The sequence below is a fragment of the Apis cerana genome, unplaced genomic scaffold, assembly GCF_029169275.1.
Source record: "Apis cerana isolate GH-2021 unplaced genomic scaffold, AcerK_1.0 scaffold3_AcerK, whole genome shotgun sequence".
In the NCBI taxonomy this organism is placed as follows: domain Eukaryota; kingdom Metazoa; phylum Arthropoda; class Insecta; order Hymenoptera; family Apidae; genus Apis; species Apis cerana.
Genome location: NW_026893561.1, coordinates 275,001 through 285,000, shown reverse-complemented (window position 1 = coordinate 285,000; position 10,000 = coordinate 275,001). Strand labels below are relative to the sequence as shown.

The window sequence follows — 10,000 nt, the reverse complement described above, 5'->3', positions numbered from 1 at the left end:
ACTCTAATATTGACCTTTCATTTATACCGTCATGTTAATATAAATTATAATTTTTCTTTACCGGGGAACTCTGAACGATATATATATAGAACGGGCGAACCGACATGACCGGGGACTTTGCGCCATACGCGTAAGACGGGCGAACCGACATGACCGGGGACTTTGCGCGTACGATCGAGCTATGGTCGAACCGACGTGACTCGGGTGTTTTTCTTAATTTCTCGAAAAATGACCTTATAACTGGTATGTTTTTTTTTCATTAATCAATTTATATTTATCCTTCGCAATTTTTTATATTGTTAATTTTTTCTGTTCTTTCATCAGAAATTGATTTTTCGTAACTTTTCTTATCGAGAAAAAAAAAATTTAATTTTTTTGAAAAAATATAATATTGACCTTTCATTTATACCGTCATGTTAATATAAATTATAATTTTTTTTTACCGGGGAACTCTGAACGATATATATATAGAACGGGCGAACCGACATGACCGGGGACTTTGCGCCATACGCGTAGGACGGGCGAACCGACATGACCGGGGACTTTGCGCCATACGCGTAAGACGGGCGAACCGACATGACCGGGGACTTTGCGCGTACGATCGAGCTATGGTCGAACCGACGTGACTCGGGTGTTTTTTTCTTAATTTCTCGAAAAATGACCTTATAACTGGTATGTTTTTTTTTCATTAATCAATCTATATTTATCCTTCGCAATTTTTTATATTGTTAATTTTTTCTGTTCTTTCATCAGAAATTGATTTTTCGTAACTTTTCTTATCGAGAAAAAAATTTAATTTTTTTGAAAAATATATAATATTGACCTTTCATTTATACCGTCATGTTAATATAAATTATAATTTTTTTTTACCGGGGAACTCTGAACGATATATATATAGAACGGGCGAACCGACATGACCGGGGACTTTGCGCCATACGCGTAGGACGGGCGAACCGACATGACCGGGGACTTTGCGCTATACGCGCAGGACGGGCGAACCGACATGACCGGGGACTTTGCGCTATACGCGTAAGACGGGCGAACCGACATGACCGGGGACTTTGCGCGTACGATCGAGCTATGGTCGAACCGACGTGACTCGGGTGTTTTTTTCTTAATTTCTCGAAAAATGACCTTATAACTGGTATGTTTTTTTTTCATTAATCAATCTATATTTATCCTTCGCAATTTTTTATATTGTTAATTTTTTCTGTTCTTTCATCAGAAATTGATTTTTCGTAACTTTTCTTATCGAGAAAAAAATTTAATTTTTTTGAAAAATATAATATTGACCTTTCATTTATACCGTCATGTTAATATAAATTATAATTTTTTTTTACCGGGGAACTCTGAACGATATATATATATAGAACGGGCGAACCGACATGACCGGGGACTTTGCGCCATACGCGTAGGACGGGCGAACCGACATGACCGGGGACTTTGCGCTATACGCGCAGGACGGGCGAACCGACATGACCGGGAACTTTGCGCTATACGCGCAGGACGGGCGAACCGACATGACCGGGGACTTTGCGCCATACGCGTAAGACGGGCGAACCGACATGACCGGGGACTTTGCGCGTACGATCGAGCTATGGTCGAACCGACGTGACTCGGGTGTTTTTCTCTTAATTTCTCGAAAAATAACCTTATAACTGGTATGTTTTTTTTTCATTAATCAATTTATATTTATCCTTCGCAATTTTTTATATTGTTAATTTTTTCTGTTCTTTCATCAAAAATTGATTTTTCGTAACTTTTCTTATCGAGAAAAAAAAAATTTAATTTTTTTGAAAAAAATAAATATTGACCTTTCATTTATACCGTCATGTTAATATACTTATAATTTTTTTACTCTGAGCGATATATATAGACCGGGCGAACCGACATGACCGGGGACTTTGCGCGTACGGTCGGGTCACCGAACCGACATGACTCGGGCATTTTTTCTTAATTTCTCGAAAAATAACGTTATAACTGGTATGTTTTTTTTCATTAATCAATTTATATTTATCCTTTGCAATTTTTTATATTGTTAATTTTTTTTGTTCCTTTATTAAAAATTAATTTTTCGTAACTTTTCTTATCGAGAAAAAAAAAATTTAATTTTTTTGAAAAATCTATTATTGACCTTTCATTTATACCATCCTGTTAATATATTTGTAATTTTTTTTACCAATTTGTATAATGATAATGATCATCGATCGAAGTCTAAGTTCCAGCGTACCGTCCGCTCGGTCTGTCGCTACAGCGGTTTTGCACCATAAGCGGCCGTGCATTAGCCCGGTCGGCGCCGACATGGTGGCCGGCCGTTCGGTTACTGTAAGAGAAGCGACGGTCCGGTGCGGCCGGGCGGAGCAGCGTCGGGCGCGTGTCCGTTCTACGATCTCGGTCGAGATACGGTACACCGCTCCTCGGGAAATACTTTCTCGACTGTTTCTGTCCGGTTCTTACCGATCTTTCTCCACACTGCATAGCCGCGAGTCGGTGTCTATGACCGAATGGCTCTTGAGCGGCAAAGCGACCTATAGGGGGACGCTGGTGACCTGTATGTATGGCTTTTGCCATGTGTACTTGTACGACTGAGCATCAACTTTTAGCCTCGAGCGATCGGGCCTTTCTAACACCTAAGGATATATAAATCCCTAGGGCGTACGGGCGTGTCGAATAGTTCTTGGTGGCTTGCAATACGACACGTTTCGTATGATGAGCTTTGAGTTTGTAAAAGTGAGAGAAAAGAAACGACGTGCGATGTTATTGTAACACCACGTTGTTAAATAAAACACAATATTATATTATAATTTTTATATATATGATATTGTGAAGTATGATTCTTGAAATTGTGAATGAACGGGGCATATTGTGGAAGTGCTGATATTACATTGGGATATGCCTCAGCGTGAATTTATATTACGCGCTTTATGAAATTAAATTTTTTTCAAAAGGTTACCAAATGTTTAGCATGCTTGATACGTGCTCGAATATTTATAAAGACCTATTGTAGTCGATCGGTGAGGGGGCACCGACGACGAAAAATATATATGTCAAAATTGGCAAAATATATTAATAATAAACTAAGATCCCTGGTTGATCCTGCCAGTAGTCATATGCTTGTCTCAAAGATTAAGCCATGCATGTCTCAGTACATGCCGAATTAAGGTGAAACCGCGAATGGCTCATTAAATCAGTTATGGTTCATTAGATCGTGGACACATTTACTTGGATAACTGTGGTAATTCTAGAGCTAATACATGCAAACAGAATTCCTCTCAGAGATGGGAGGAATGCTTTTATTAGATCAAAACCAATCGGTGGCGGACGGCTCGTCCGTTCGTCCATCGTTTGTTTTGGTGACTCTGAATAACTTTGTGCTGATCGCATGGTCATCTAGCACCGGCGACGCATCTTTCAAATGTCTGCCTTATCAACTGTCGATGGTAGGTTCTGCGCCTACCATGGTTGTAACGGGTAACGGGGAATCAGGGTTCGATTCCGGAGAGGGAGCCTGAGAAACAGCTACCACATCCAAGGAAGGCAGCAGGCGCGCAAATTACCCACTCCCGGCACGGGGAGGTAGTGACGAAAAATAACGATACGGGACTCATCCGAGGCCCCGTAATCGGAATGAGTACACTTTAAATCCTTTAACGAGGACCAATTGGAGGGCAAGTCTGGTGCCAGCAGCCGCGGTAATTCCAGCTCCAATAGCGTATATTAAAGTTGTTGCGGTTAAAAAGCTCGTAGTTGAATCTGTGTGTCACAGTGTCGGTTCACCGCTCGCGGTGTTTAACTGGCATTATGTGGTACGTCCTATCGGTGGGCTTAGCTCCTTGTGGGCGGTCCAACTAATATCCCATCGCGGTGCTCTTCACTGAGTGTCGAGGTGGGCCGATACGTTTACTTTGAAAAATTAGAGTGCTTAAAGCAGGCTACCTTTGCCTGAATACTGTGTGCATGGAATAATGGAATAGGACCTCGGTTCTATTTTGTTGGTTTTCGGAACCCTGAGGTAATGATTAATAGGGACAGATGGGGGCATTCGTATTGCGACGTTAGAGGTGAAATTCTTGGATCGTCGCAAGACGGACAGAAGCGAAAGCATTTGCCAAAAATGTTTTCATTAATCAAGAACGAAAGTTAGAGGTTCGAAGGCGATCAGATACCGCCCTAGTTCTAACCATAAACGATGCCAGCCAGCGATCCGCCGAAGTTCCTCCGATGACTCGGCGGGCAGCTTCCGGGAAACCAAAGCTTTTGGGTTCCGGGGGAAGTATGGTTGCAAAGCTGAAACTTAAAGGAATTGACGGAAGGGCACCACCAGGAGTGGAGCCTGCGGCTTAATTTGACTCAACACGGGAAACCTCACCAGGCCCGGACACCGGAAGGATTGACAGATTGATAGCTCTTTCTTGATTCGGTGGGTGGTGGTGCATGGCCGTTCTTAGTTGGTGGAGCGATTTGTCTGGTTAATTCCGATAACGAACGAGACTCTAGCCTGCTAAATAGACGTAACTTATGGTATCTCGAAGGCCCTCGGCTTCGGTCGGTGGGTTTTTACTACCAACGTACAAACAAATCTTCTTAGAGGAACAGGCGGCTTCTAGCCGCACGAGATTGAGCAATAACAGGTCTGTGATGCCCTTAGATGTTCTGGGCCGCACGCGCGCTACACTGAAGGAATCAGCGTGTTTTCCTGGCCGAAAGGCCCGGGTAACCCGCTGAACCTCCTTCGTGCTAGGGATTGGGGCTTGCAATTATTCCCCATGAACGAGGAATTCCCAGTAAGCGCGAGTCATAAGCTCGCGTTGATTACGTCCCTGCCCTTTGTACACACCGCCCGTCGCTACTACCGATTGAATGATTTAGTGAGGTCTTCGGACTGGTGCGCGGCCAATGTCTCGGCATTGCCGATGTTACCGGGAAGATGACCAAACTTGATCATTTAGAGGAAGTAAAAGTCGTAACAAGGTTTCCGTAGGTGAACCTGCGGAAGGATCATTAACGAATGAAACATACAAAAAGAGAATGCGTAACAAAAAGAGAGATAAACAAGGAGAAGGATAAAATGGAATTTCGATTCCATTACTAAATACCAAAATGTACTTTGTACATCGAACGAATAATGAAATCACGGAACGATGGCTTACGTGAGGAGGGAAAGAAAAAGAAATCCCTTCCGTCCGTTGTATCCGTTGATTTCGATCATTTTCGAACTTTTTTCTTACCAGACACGAAAATTCGACACGAAGAGAGAGGGAATAACGATAAATAAGCTCGAAGAGACGCTTGCGTGAAGGTCTATTTATCGAATAAACGGACCCGCCGTCTCGACGAGATGAATGTCGTTATGGTACGCAAAAAGATACAAAGGGACGCTTGCGTGAGATCGTCGTCGTCGTGTGTGCGTTTACGGATGCATATACGGACGCGATCCGCCGTCTCGATGATGTATATTTTTAATAAAGATTTATAAAGGTACGGTTTGCACGTACGTGTACGTATCACGTATGTATATGCATAATGGTATATACAAAATGATAAAAAAGAAAAAAGCGCTTGCGTGAGGTCGAATTTTTAAATGACCCGCCGCTTTAATAACATTACGTCCCTACTGAAATATATTGAAAACACAAAAATAAAATGACAAATGGCTTGACAACACAATAAGGCGCTTGCGTGAGGTCTTTTTTAAATAGACCCGCCGTCTTTATGAACGTATATGCGTGCGTTGCGTATGTGTATGTATATAGATACGTGCAAGAAAAGTACCAAATTCACATTTCTGTACCTCCTTTCTCTTTTTTTATTTTCGTTGCCTGAGCTCCCGTTATAAAACGGGAGATGGACGAGGACCGCACACCAAGACTTTGGGATCGAACGAAGCTGTCGAGATAATGATAATCGAAAAAGCGGTAAGGACAAGTAGCGCGTCGATAGTAAAACGAAATCGAAGGATGGACGAGCCGCCGTCGAACTTTGTTTCGCGACGTTCTCTTCGATGGATACCAGTTCGACCTCTTTTCTCTTATACGCTATAATCATTCTCGAATCGTGCTTCCTACCCATGGGTGGATGGTGTGATGGTCGTCGTCGTTGTAAGCTTTAAACCGACGAAACCAAGAACGGCGAAACCAAGATGCATCGCGTCGACGTGAGCCCGATTTTATCGCTTCTTATTTAAAAGTTGAAACGTTGTTCGTTCAGAGGGGAATATCGAATTATGTTCGGTTATACAGAGAGGCCATCGTGTCGTGAGTCGGACACCCGTACCGTTAGCGGATATTCGCTTCGGAAATTGGGAGGTAAGACCGCTCGAGGCCAACCGAAATTCGTATCCCATCGAATTTTATCGAGAATGCAATATATACCTGAACGAATTATAGTTTTCAATATCGAATTTTTTTAAGCGTATGGGCTCTGCGACCATGCTTCGAAGAAGAGTCGTTCTCTCCAGGTTGAGCGACGGTTTAAAAAAAAAAAAAGGATTCAGTATCGGGGTATCCTCGTCGTTTCCTTAATATAAAAAATAAAAAAGAAAAATACGATTACCCTGAACGGTGGATCACTTGGCTCGTGGGTCGATGAAGAACGCAGCTAATTGCGCGTCAACGTGTGAACTGCAGGACACATGAACATCGACATTTCGAACGCACATTGCGGTCCACGGATACAATTCCTGGACCACGCCTGGCTGAGGGTCGTTCACGTAACCCAAATACTGCTTGCGTTGCGTATCGTTACTCTTCGTACATTTGATCCTTTTTTTCTCTCTTTTTTTGTAATCCCCGCCGTCGTTCTTTAAAATCGAACGTTTCCGAGTCGGGTGTCAAAAATCGAGGAAAGGACAAGTTACAAGGAGGAAGATGCGCGACGTACGAGCGATTGTTGGACGTTCGTTGGCGTTCGTCGCGGTCGTGACCGAGACTACAGAATCGAAATGCATGTGCTAGCGTGTGGTATGTAACAATGAAAAATGTCACGGACCTGCGTGAGTGTTCTCGGTGTCGTGAGTCGTCCGTTTTACGTAACGGATGACCGCCCGTGTTTCACCGCTTCGTGCTCGTTTTCAACGTTATTTCGTACCCGCCACTGCTTCGATTCGTCCGTCTTTGGATCACGATTACATACCGCGCCCCTAACGTCGTCTGAAATTAATATTTCTGCGATACTGTGAGAAAGGATAAAATATGGGAGTTTAATATCGAGAGAGGAGGGAAGAGAGATCCCTTGATGGCGCGTGATGATTGCCGTTCGTCGAGATTGTTAAAGAAAAGAGAGAGAGAGAAGAGCCCCAGGAATCGGAATACCCACTCCGTTCCTTCGTGTGTGTCATACTCTGTCGGAACTATCCGCTGGACCGTCACATCAACGTGCACGCGAGTCCTTAAGCGATACGTTTTCGTACCAGAGATCGAAGACTCCACGGAGATAATAGGATACGTAAGATGAGGACGAGTACGATTCTCTTTGGCGAGGCTTTTCTTTCGTTTTTCTTTTTCCTTTCGAGACGACAAATTATGGCATCTCCGCGCAGAGGAAGAGAAATTTCCTGAATCTAGTGTTGGTCATCCCATGCCTTTTTCGTTGTCTATCGCCGGACCGCATGTCCATGTCGGTCGTCCAGTCCCCGGAAACGGCTCGTGATATTTTTCCTTGCGTGAGTTTCACTTTGCCTCATTTTGTTTTTTTCTTTTTTCTCTGTACAGCAGTAAAGAGACTCGTGCACGCCTCGACGTACCATCCCCGGCCTGTTCATCGTCTTTGATGGATCAGGGTATTATAATCGGGTTGAGCTTCGAAGGCGTGTATCGGTGATTTCGATCTCTGTACAGATGAGAAAACGACGGAGGTTTTAAAAAGTAGGAACCGCTGGAATTGTCAACGGAAGCTAAAATAGAGGACGGGCGTTAAAACAAAACCGATATTCGGACATCTTGCGTGAGTCTGGACTCGAACATGAATACGACATACGATAATTGGCACTATGGTGCGGTGCATATTTAAAACACTACGATTGCAAAAAAAGGAAATATTCTTCTTCTTCTTCGCAATAATACTCTTTTCTTTCATTACCTTCTTTTTATTTTTTCTCTCTGGCTGTAACTTCATCGTACAAATAAAAAAAGAGAGTAAGTTCGACTCATTGGGATTTTGCGTCGGGACGTAAATAAAAAGTTACTCGTTGGTACAATCGAGATCGGGATGTGCGAGCATAACGATTGATGGGGATGATACAGTGCCTCCACATCGAGCCGACCCGACCGTTGTCCATACGAGAATTTCCCCGCCTGCCTGAAATTTCGAACGATGAGAGTCGATGTCTCTTTATGTATCGATGCAAGGATACGTACCAATAATATACATGGGAGAGAAAAAGAAGGGGAAAAGTATTTGTAATACGAAAAAGAAAGGAGAGATATCTAGCGAAGACGCAAGGGAAAAATTCTTCTTCCATTTCGAATTTTTATTTTTTTTTCCTTTTTCCTCCTTCTATTCGAATTTAATTAAAAAAAAAAGGAGGGAAGAAAAGGAAAAAATATAACCTTCTCTCGTTAACTTTCTTATTCTTCTCGTTGGTACACGCTACATGTCACGAATATATTTCGTGTTATACGTAGAGACGACCTCAGAGTAGGCGAGATTACCCGCTGAATTTAAGCATATTAATAAGCGGAGGAAAAGAAACTAACAAGGATTTCCTTAGTAGCGGCGAGCGAACAGGAATGAGCCCAGCACTGAATCCCGCGGTACCGCCGCTGGGAAATGTAGTGTTCGGGAGGATCCGTTTATCCCGTGACGTCGAACTGCGTCCAAGTCCATCTTGAATGGGGCCATTTACCCGTAGAGGGTGCCAGGCCCGTAGTGACCGGTACGCGTTTCGGGAGGATCTCTCCTTAGAGTCGGGTTGCTTGAGAGTGCAGCCCTAAGTGGGTGGTAAACTCCATCTAAGGCTAAATACTACCACGAGACCGATAGCGAATGCGTACCGTGAGGGAAAGCCGGAAAAGAATCCCGTAAGAGAGAGTTCAAGAGTACGTGAAACTGTTCAGGGGTAAACCTGAGAAAAACCCAAGATCGAATGGGGAGATTCATCGGCAACGATGCCGGGCTCCCGTTGGTGCGCGATGCCCGGATGAACCGGTTCATCGGCGAGGGCACACCACCTTCGGCTTGAATGTTCCGCATCGTAGTCGTGCACTTCCTCCCCTAGTAGAACGTCGCGACCCGTTGTGCGTCGGTCTACGGCCCGAGAGGGCGCCTGTCGCGTCGCTTCGCGCGCACGCGCGCAGACCCTCGGCTGCCTGGCCGGCTGCACGACGGTACTGCACACGGTGGCCTGGCCGCAACCAATCCATTTTTTCACCGTGGCCAGGCCTACGTAAGCTTGGTCAGTTCTTACCCGAGGCACGGACCTGGTGCTGTCCTTAGGCCTGCCAGCTGTTAGCAGGCGGTGTCCTTGGACTGGCCAAGACTCGAATTACCGGTCGGCGACGCTATTGCTTTGGTACTGCGACCCGTCTTGAAACACGGACCAAGGAGTCTTAATTACGTGCGCGAGTCATTGGGATGCAAACCTAAAGGCGAATGAAAGTGAAGATCGGACTTTGTGCCGATCGAGGGAGGATGGGCCGCGTTACTATGCGGCCCCGCACTCCCGGGGCGTCTCGTTCTCATTGCGAGAAGAGGCGCACCTAGAGCGTACACGTTGGGACCCGAAAGATGGTGAACTATGCCTGGTCAGGACGAAGTCAGGGGAAACCCTGATGGAGGTCCGTAGCGATTCTGACGTGCAAATCGATCGTCGGAACTGGGTATAGGGGCGAAAGACTAATCGAACCATCTAGTAGCTGGTTCCCTCCGAAGTTTCCCTCAGGATAGCTGGCACTCGACCGTTTCTCATCGAACGCGTACGAGTCTCATCTGGTAAAGCGAATGATTAGAGGCCTTGGGGCCGAAACGACCTCAACCTATTCTCAAACTTTAAATGGGTGAGATC

General features: G+C 44.7%; 3 non-coding genes across 3 annotated transcripts in view; all 3 read left to right on the top strand.

Moving 5' to 3' along the window:
- The first annotated feature begins 3,083 nt into the window (after positions 1-3,083).
- LOC133667767 (small subunit ribosomal RNA) lies at positions 3,084-5,004 on the top strand. The gene has a single exon (XR_009833370.1). It is a non-coding gene; the product is annotated as a small subunit ribosomal RNA (ribosomal RNA).
- A 1,545-nt stretch (positions 5,005-6,549) lies between these two features.
- Positions 6,550-6,704, top strand: LOC133667716 (5.8S ribosomal RNA). The gene has a single exon (XR_009833329.1). It is a non-coding gene; the product is annotated as a 5.8S ribosomal RNA (ribosomal RNA).
- Positions 6,705-8,624: 1,920 nt separating this feature from the next.
- Positions 8,625-10,000, top strand: part of LOC133667729 (large subunit ribosomal RNA) — a 4,011-nt gene continuing 2,635 nt past the window's right edge. Inside the window, exon 1 of the ribosomal RNA XR_009833342.1 lies at positions 8,625-10,000. This exon is cut by the window's right edge and continues 2,635 nt beyond it. This is a non-coding gene — a ribosomal RNA (large subunit ribosomal RNA).